Source organism: Sander lucioperca, chromosome 14, assembly GCF_008315115.2.
Source record: "Sander lucioperca isolate FBNREF2018 chromosome 14, SLUC_FBN_1.2, whole genome shotgun sequence".
NCBI lineage: Eukaryota > Metazoa > Chordata > Actinopteri > Perciformes > Percidae > Sander > Sander lucioperca.
Window position 1 is genome coordinate 23,414,914 of NC_050186.1, and position 8,404 is coordinate 23,423,317.

Here is an 8,404-nt window from a genome sequence, read left to right on the forward strand (position 1 = left end):
GTAGGCTACAGAGAAAGTGTGATATTTTTACGTTTCGGAGCGTACAAAAAGCCATCTATCAGCTGTGATTGTAGAGTGCACGTAAGGGGAATAGCGCGGACACGCGCTTCACACCACGAGTCGCGAGCGGGCACGTGCGCCACTCGGCGTAAAAGGGAGAAAGAAAGAAAGAGTCTGCCGCTGTCAGGAGCGACAGAGGGAAATATTTCAGTCGGAACCGAAATGAGCAACCGAAATTTGCGTTCTAATCCGGTCCGAATACTACCGTTTGCGTAGGAACCGGTTCCATAGTAGAACCGGGTTTCGGTACCCAACCTCAAGGGTCGAGGATAGTGGCGGAAAAAACTCCATCTTGCTCAAGTTCCTCTGATTCGGTGAGTTGATTGTCATAACACTCTGTGATAAGCCTCTGACCATTTGTCCTAGCGAATGGGTCCCGGCTGAGCACGTCACTATGAGCCACTATGTTCTTGGTTCCTGCAATGTGCTTTAGATTGAAGGTGTATGGAGCGAGCTTTTGGCGAGGCCATTACATATGTGGGTGGATTGTCATCTGTCCACCTGTGAGCGAGTTGCCCTTCAGCCAATGGCTGAGCTTTTCACACACAATACACTTTAACGCCAAGAATTCAAGCCTGTGTGCTGGATACCTCTTTTGTGAACCGCTCAGGGTCTTACTTGCAAAAGCAATGGGTCGTGCCTTACTCTCACCAACTGGTAGCTGAGATAAGACTGCACCAAGCCCATCCAAGGAAGCATCGATTGACAGGATCAGTGGACGTGAAAAATCAGGGTGGGCATCCATCCATCCATCCATACATCTTCCATCCATGTATCCATCTAATTATATTCCATCCATTCATCCATCTATCTTTCTTCCTTATCTTATCTTCTTATCTTATCTTCCATCCATCCGTCCATCCATCCATCCATCCATTAATCCATCTATCTATCTTCCACGACAGTAAAGCTGTTTTAGTGATGGAAACAAGGTTTACACGCCACAAGAAGCTGTTTGAAGCTTTAATACACATGATTCTAAAATAGAAACATCTTTATGAAATATTTTGTTAGGAAATGACTGTAAAGCTAATTAAATGATGGAAACAAGGTTTACATGCTGTAAAAAGCTGCTTATAGCACAATAGACATGATTCTGCAATAGAAAAAACGATAAGAGATTCTGGTAGGAAATGACAGTAACGCTGTTTTAGTGATGGAAACAAGGTTTATACGCTGCAAGAAGCTGTTTGGAGCTGTTTTAGTGATGGAAACAGTTTACATGCCGCAAGAAGCTGTTTTGAGCTCAAATCACATGATTCTAAAATAGAGACCTCTTGATAACCCTAACCCTAACCCTAACCCTAACCCTAACCCTAACCCTAACCCTAACCCTAACCCTAACCCTAACCCTAACCCTAACCCTAACCCTAACCCTAACCCTAACCCTAACCCTAACCCTAACCCTAACCCTAACCCTAACCCTAACCCTAACCCTAACCCTAACCCTAACCCTAACCCTAACCCTAACCCTAACCCTAACCCTAACCCTAACCCTAACCCTAACCCTAACCCTAACCCTAACCCTAACCCTAACCCTAACCCTAACCCTAACCCTAACCCTAACCCTAACCCTAACCCTAACCCTAACCCTAACCCTAACCCTAACCCTAACCCTAACCCTAACCCTAACCCTAACCCTAACCCTAACCCTAACCCTAACCCTAACCCTAACCCTAACCCTAACCCTAACCCTAACCCTAACCCTAACCCTAACCCTAACCCTAACCCTAACCCTAACCCTAACCCTAACCCTAACCCTAACCCTAACCCTAACCCTAACCCTAACCCTAACCCTAACCCTAACCCTAACCCTAACCCTAACCCTAACCCTAACCCTAACCCTAACCCTAACCCTAACCCTAACCCTAACCCTAACCCTAACCCTAACCCTAACCCTAACCCTAACCCTAACCCTAACCCTACCCTCACCCTAACCCTAACCCTACACTCAAGACACCTAACCCACCTCACACCCACACCCTGAACCTAACCTAACCCTAACCCTAACCCTACCCTAACCCTAACCCTACCCCAACCCTACCCTACCCGCTAACCCTAACCCTAACCTAACCCTAACCCTAACCCTAACGCACTAGACCCGAACCCTAACCCTACTCCGAACCCAACCCTACCCTAACCCGCCCCACACGCGCTAACCTAACTAACCTACCCCCTAACCCTAACCCTACACCCTAACCCTAACCCTACCGCCTGACCCCTAACCTAACCCTAACCCTAACCCCGACCCGACCCTAAGCCACCCACGACCCTACCCCTAACCTACCCTACCCGAACCTACCCTAACTAACCCTACCTAACCCTCACACATTGAGATCAGGATGTATTCACTGCTACGACACACAACCGTCCGGCCCGAGACCCCGGTGCCACCTCCACACACAGTACCGGCCCCACTACACAGCACCACTACAGCCGCTAGGCATCGGAGACGCGTGACCAGCTCGAGAGCCACAGCCTGAGCAGAGAGGGCCATCAGACGCCTCCTCTCTCCGCCGTCTCACGCCCCTCCTGCCTCTTCTCTTCCTCCCCACTCCCCCCTCCCTCCCTCCTCTCTCTCGTCCTCTCCCTCCCTCCCTCCCGTCCTCCCCCTCCTTCTCTGCCTCGTCTCCGCATCTCCGCTCTCCTCCTCCGTCCCTCCCTCCCTCCCTCCCTCTCCTTCTCTCCTCCCCCCTACATCCATCCCTCCTCCTCGCGGGCCTCTCCTACACCTCCCCTCCCTCCCTCCTCCCCTTCGTCTCGTCTCCCTCGCTCCCTCCTCCCCCTTCTCTCCCCCCGCCCTCCCTCCCTCGTCCCCCTCCTTCCCTCTCTCTCATCTCCTCTCGCAAAAATGAGGTGTTGATATTCCAGCCCCCCTCGGCACTGACAGATCTGACGGGTTTGGATTTGTCCAGCTACCCACCACGAGCACAGCCCGCCGACTGAATCCAGCTGTGCTAGCCCAGAGTACATCTTCCCTCCACAGCTTTTGCTGCCGCCGACGAAACAGCTGCGCCACCAACCGACAACACACACACGGTCCCTCTGTATATTCACACCACAACCAGAGACGACGAGGACACCTGGTAGTTAGTTGCTCATGAGCAAATACATCATCATGGGCGAGTGATAATGCATCACTCCCACCCATTGACCACCCGACATCAGGTGGAATTTGCTTCCTGAAGCACAATTTCTCCCCTCGTGGTGAAATCTTGGACTACACGGAGCCCGTCACAGCAGGAGATCCGGCTCTTATCGTTTGACTGAGAAGCAGATCACCACCCGTCGGTAAGATACATTCCCTTTTGATCTCAGTAAGGGCATTAATCTGGCTAAAACTGAGCCTTTCCTCAGCTCTGATTCTCATACCTGAGATAAACTTTTCCAGGAAACTACCAAAATGCCTGGCAAGCAAGATAGTCCAGGAAACTGAACCACACATTGTTGACAATACAACCAGATCCCAGAACTGTCCAGACCTGTTTTTCCACAGAGCAGGACCACATTGAAGGTCCAATCCACTCACGCAGCACATGGCTAAACACTGGGTAGGTTTCTTACAGAAGTTTATTACTGATCCAGCTCTCCACAAACGGAAGTTTAAAATATACTGTAAGTTTAGAATAAAACACCCCCTGTCCCTTAGACTGTGCTTTATTAAAGACAGACCATGGGTAAGGATGTACTTACCAAAATTACATTATTAAGTTTCAACAGGGGAAACACAAAAAGCATAAATACTATTGAACAAAAGTTTTTTTTGTGGAAACACAACCACACAGACGCGATAAGATTGTTGTAAACTTTATTGCCTCTAAGGGCAGCATTTCTCTTCTCAAAAGGAATCATTACTCTATAGGACATCCTTACTTACCTGTAGATACCAGAATTTTTACTTTTATATAATACCTGTTACTAACTTTACCCTACCTTAACATCTGGACGTCCGTGAACCAGTGAAAGGATAAGAAAAGAAACATGTAACTAGAGTCATTTTCTTGATCACTAGCACTGTACTAATGTCCACAGTAGTACATTTACACACACGCATGAGGGACCTGAATGAGTGACGGGGGAGCCGGTGTGTTTTGGCTAGTGCTGTCGTAGTGCGTGCATTAGACCCGTGCAGGAATTCCCAGTAAAGTCACCAGGACCTTCTTATGTCATAATCCTAACCCGCCCGGACTCACACACACACTGCGCTTGCCTCCTCGTGTTCCGCAAGAAGGACCCCCCTCTACTGCCTTTTTTCCATGCTGTTTATTCTGAATGCACCCACGTGAGATATGTGTGTTTTGGCATCCACTAGTTAATCCTGTTGGATAAAGGAGATAATTCTGTGAGTTTGTCCGGCATCCGATATGGACATTTATCTGTTCTATTCTTGATATGCATTGACCTTGGAAGATCTTCATGCATTTACCTTCGATGATTAATGTGATGTTAGTTTTCGACCTCCTACAGTGTATTGATTCCGATTTAGGTTTTGATATTTACGGGATCACAACATACCAAACACCCTAAATACCTAAACAAACAAAAACAGGTCGTCTTCCCCTATATGTATTTTCGTTATACATGTTATTATGTGAATTGGGAGCAATGATGGGATATGGATTTGTTCCTATCACTCTACAACCACACCCGGAATCCTAACCCTAACTAACCGCCTGAGATACTTACCTGACTTACCTCATGCATGGTCATCCAGAACCTGTAAAAAGAAGGAGAAAAAGAAGAAAAGTGATATGCGCACTCTATTTACTTATCGGAGCTCGCGGCCTTTTTAAACAAAACCCGTTCAGTGTCTTATGGACACTATTTATGAAGAATTTTCATCCTCACCTTCCTTGACCAAGCTGAGAGTTTTAAGGCCATTGTAGGCCATATAAGTCATTTGACGCATGTTGCCTATTAAGTAATCAAAAAAAGTTTCGTTTTTCTTCCCCTTATAGATCAGCATGGTTTTGACATACATCCCTCTACACACCTATGAGACTGCCGTTATGACTATGGTGACATGTCACATGGCAAAAGTAGGACCCGTCGGTGTTGATGATCCTATTTACCGCGCTCCGATGCTGTCTCAGCGCGCAGATTCACCTGTGGGAGATAGAGAACATAATGTAAAGTTTGGTACAGCTTGATAAAGGCATTCAAAATGCGAGCTCGTCGCTGAAATAAAGTTTACTTACCCATACCATCCGCTTCATTTTTGTAGAGCAGTTGCTATTTTTAAAAAGTTTTTTTTAGACTTGAAATTTCCGCGATTTGTATATCTGACGCCGCCCACACTGGACGTTGCCTGCCAGATAGCCAGCCACAGACGAGACGAGCAGGACAGCACTTGGGTATCCCCTCGGTAGACAGACCTCTCCTCATCCCACTGGACCGACGACCAGATGGGACCAGCACAGTTCGCGCCCGCAGGACACAGATCGCTGCGCCTCCGTCGGAGCGCGGCCCGCAGCAGCGGAGCGTACGGCTCACAGTCTCTACAATTGAACAGGCAGATTCCCCCTTACGGAGACGCACACCACGAGCGTGCCCGGAATACTACACTTGACCATGCAAGGAACGCAGGATAACACTTGGCTCCCCCCAGACAGAGAGTCGGCGGCCAAACGACGGCAAAAAATAAAAAACACATCCACAGCAGAGTTTGGTAACGGATCCAGATTTCAAGCACTAAACACGGAAAAACGTACCATTACCCGCTATTAAGCCGGATGCGAACGACCTGATAACATTTCTACTGCAAAGCTTCCAACAGGCCAGTTCAAAATGACTGAAACGTCAGTAAGTTGTAAGACGGCATGCCCAAATACAACTACACAGTCTCTATTACGCTAGCTAATGCTAAGCGACAGGGCGCCATACCACATGCTCATGCTACGAACATGAGTAGAAGCCGTAGTAGGAGGACCATATTCGCTCAGTCTCAGACCCCAGCATGGATTGGTTAAAATTATGAGATTGCTACAGCAGGCCAAAGGCCGCTTGGCTGCCGACGGCGCATCACACATTGGATCGAGATGTATTCACTGCTACGACACACGTCCATCTCACCAAGAACACGGGTGCAAAACCTCCAACACACCGGCCCCTTTTACACTACACAGCACCACTACCTAGCCTGCTAGTCAGAGGATGACGCGTGAACAGTCCTCCCAGAGCACACAGCCTGACACAGAAGGGACCCAGCACGCCTCCTCTCGTCCTCTCTCCCCTCCCTTTCCTCTTCTCTTCCTCGCTCCCTCCTCGCTCTCACGCCTCTCTCCCTCCCGGTCCCTCCCGCTCCCCTCCTTCTCTTCCTCTCGTCCAGCTCCTCGCTCCAGCTCATCCTCTCTCCCCGCCGTCGCCCTCCCGGTCCTCCCCCTCTGCTCTCCGTCCTCGTCTCCCTCCCTACGCTCCTCGCTCCTCTCTCCCTCCCTCCCTCCCTCCTCCCCCTTCACTTCGCTCCCGTCTCGCCATCCCAGCGCCCCTTCTCTCCACGCCCTCCCTCCCTCTCTCTCTCCTTCCCTCTCCCGCCATCTCCTCCCTCGTCAAAAATCGAGGTTTTGAGATCCATCCAGCCCTCCCTTGCCGACTATCAGGATCTTGAGGGTTTTGGATTTCCAGCTACCACACCACTAATGAGCAGAGCCGCCGACTGATCAGCTGTGCTAGCCGCCAGAGTACAAGTCGTTCCCTCACAGTGCTTTGCCGCGCGACAACGCGAGAACACGTGCTCTCCACCCAACCGCCACACCACAACGCGCCCCGCTGTAGTTACCCCACACCAGAGAGACGAGGACACCTGGAGGTTAGTTGCCCAAGAAATATACATCACCTCCCCACAAAAAGAAAGATAAGAATGCAGACAGAGGCCAAAAACCCGCCCACACACCCCGCCCCAACCCCAAACAAACCACCAGTGACCTCATGGGCTGATCATACATCCAGCTCCACCCATTGACGCACCCAGCATACAGTGTGGATTGCTTCCCTGAAGCACATTTCTCCCATGTGTGTGAAATCTTGGACTACACTGAGCCCTCCACAGCAGTGGAGAGTCCTGCTCTTATCTTGTGGATCTGAGACAGCAGATCGTCGTAAGATGACACTTCCTTTGGTCTCAGAAGCCAGTATAACTGCTAAACGAGCCTTTCCTCACAGCTCTGATTCCCATCCCTGAGATAACCTTTTCCAGGAACCTACCAACGCCTGAGCAGATAGTCTCAGGAAATCTGAACCAACCCATTGTGACATTACAACCAGATCCAGAACTGTCCAGAACCTGTTTTTTCACAGAGCAGGACCACATGTGAGTCCCGATCCACAGCGCGGCACTGCTACACAGTACTGGTAGGTTTCTTACTACAGAAGTGATTACTGAAGTCCACCAGCTCTCCACAAACGGAAAAGTGATAAAAATCTCCTGTAAGGTATATGATAAACACACCCCCTGATCCTTTCAGCCTGTGCTTGGTATTGACGACAGACCATGGTAATGGATGTACTCTACCTAAAATTAACATATAAGTTCAACAGTGGAAACACAAAACGCGAGACCCTATTTGAACAGACAGTTTTTCTTGTCTGTGGAAAAACAACCACACAGTACACACATACTGAGTGGTTAAAAAACTTTATTGCCTCTAAGCCGCATTTGTGTTCCCCTTCTCAAAGGATCATTACTCTATCTCACCTCATTACTTACCTGTGTATATACCATATTTTATATATAATACATGTTACTTCACCTTTACCCTACCATAACCTTAACATGGACGTCGAACCTGTTAAAGGCGAGAAAGAAACATGTATCGATGGCATTTTCTTGATCACGCCACTGAAGAATGTCCACAAAGGTCGTACAATTACCCACACGCCTGCGGACCTGGAATGCGTGAGCGGAGGTAGCGGGGTGTTTTGCTATGTGCTGTCAGTAGTGATGTGCCTTTAGGACCCTGGTGCAGGAGTCCCAGTAAGTCACCAGACCTCTCTATTCATAATCCTAGACCCCGCCCGGACTCACAGCACCTGCCTTGCCCCGTCACTCGGTTTACCTCAGAGTGACCGCCCCTTCTAACTTCGACTGCTGTTCCATGATGTTTATTCTGACCATGCACTTGATATATGGTGTTTGGATCCACTAGTTTTACCTGTTGGATAAAGGAGATCTTCTGTTCTGATTTGTCTGCATCCTATATGAATATTATCTTTCGATTCTTGATATGCATTGACCTTTGAAGATATCATGCATTTACCCTCGCATGATTAATGTGATGTTAGTTCACAAACTCCCTACATGTGTTAGTGATTACTATTATGTTTTGATATTTAACGGGATCACAAC